The sequence below is a fragment of the Perognathus longimembris genome, chromosome 8 (genome assembly GCF_023159225.1).
Source record: "Perognathus longimembris pacificus isolate PPM17 chromosome 8, ASM2315922v1, whole genome shotgun sequence".
NCBI classification, from domain to species: Eukaryota; Metazoa; Chordata; class Mammalia; order Rodentia; family Heteromyidae; genus Perognathus; species Perognathus longimembris.
Window position 1 is genome coordinate 53257438 of NC_063168.1, and position 1823 is coordinate 53259260.

Genomic DNA, 1823 nt, shown 5'->3' on the forward strand with positions numbered 1-1823 from the left:
ACACAGCTAGTGATGGATGAGATACTGAAGTGTAATCACAACCGATATTATTCATGTCCCAGGAATGTGCACCCCGGGCTGCCTGCTCACTCTGCAGAAAACAATGGTGTGGTTGACAAGCCATCTTTTTACATTGCAGATTCAGATACACACTTCTTCCTTTTGTTTGGTCATGGATGCGTTAGAGAGAAGAAACCAACACACTGTAAAAATCTATCTCCTTATTATGTCAGACTTGTTTAGTCATCTACAGACTGGCATGACCTGCCTGTTACAATGTCCAGCTAACCAGATCTGGCTCCACACCTGCCTTGAGATGTTTGGTTGCCTAGAGGCCCAAGTAACCACAGAAAAGGTAATTATCTTAATCAGCAGGTGTTGTGCCAGGCATTGTGCTAAAATAAAAGATGATAAGTTGCCTGTTCTGCAAGCAGGTGAAAAAGCCAGACATAACCTGCCAGCAACTAACACAAGGCAGAGACAACTTAGTACTATAATGGAGGGATAAACAAAGGCTTAGTGACTCACCAGATGATTAACTCTGACTAAGAGGAGAGGGGTTACCAAAGGGAATCTTGAAAGATAAGTAAGGATATATGAAGGAAGGAGAGTGATTATACATTCCAGTGGTAATAAATGAGACATAGCCATAGAAGTTAAGGAGCTATAATAGCACAGAGATGGGATCGAAGCTCAATGGACAGGACCCTCAAAGGATGAGATCCCACAGAAGATTATGTTTCTGCTGAGCCATGAAAGATAGGGAGCTTGCAGACTGTCAGATGGAGAAAGGACTAAGAGCATTGTAGAAAAGGGTGGGGCAGCCCTGGACATGGAATAATGGCAGTTGGGGAAACTATTGTAACTCACAATGCTTGGATCATAGAGGCAGTAAACAAGGCTGGAGAATGAGGCAGAGCCAGGCCAAGAGTGAATTTTTTCATAATCAGCTATGTACTTTGACTTTTATCTTGATGGTCTATGGAAGCTACATGAAGTGGTCTGATCTGTGCGATTTGGTGACTAACTGAACCTGGGGAGAGAGTGGAGATGGAAGAGCTAGATGAGATATGACGAGATTCCCCCAAAGGTATAATTAGGTATAACTGACAAATAGCCTCATATTATTCCAAAGGTTTTGCCAGGCAGGAAGAAAAAATGGAATCATTTTCGTATTTCCTCAGTAAGGTTTCCCAACGTTCATCCCCATCTTTGTTTCATTGTTTATGCAAAAGTCTTATCCTGGTTTCATTGATCAATTCCTTCAGGGAAGTGCAGAGGGATTGTATTGTCCACTTTTCCTAGAACATACCTTATACATATTAACCCGTCTATGCATTAGTGTTATTTTCTTTACCATCCTGAATGTCTACAAGACCCTTGAGGCTCACCAGAGACAATTAGAAGCTACAGAATATCCACACTCCTCACCATCTTAGAGATGGTAGACATGTCAGTCCATGTTATTTCTAGAAAATTCCAAAGGAGACTACCAGACATTGGAAAATGATCTCAATTCATGAACCAGTCATACCAGGACAAGTGCCAAAGGGACTTGGGAGTGTCTTGTCACTGATTCAAGACACCCACTCATCTGTTGACACCTAAGAATTCAGGTTCCCCAGCATTCTCTAAAATCTTCCTTTTCTAGGCATGTACCAAGGCCAGCAGTATTTTGTGTAATAGTGCATGTAATGCTTGGGTTTTTTTTGTCATAAACTTTCATGGTTTCTCTTTTAACAATGCAAACCTCAATATTGATATGATCAATATTTATCATCAGGAAAAAGATTAGCCCTATAATTCTGCACATATATACACCT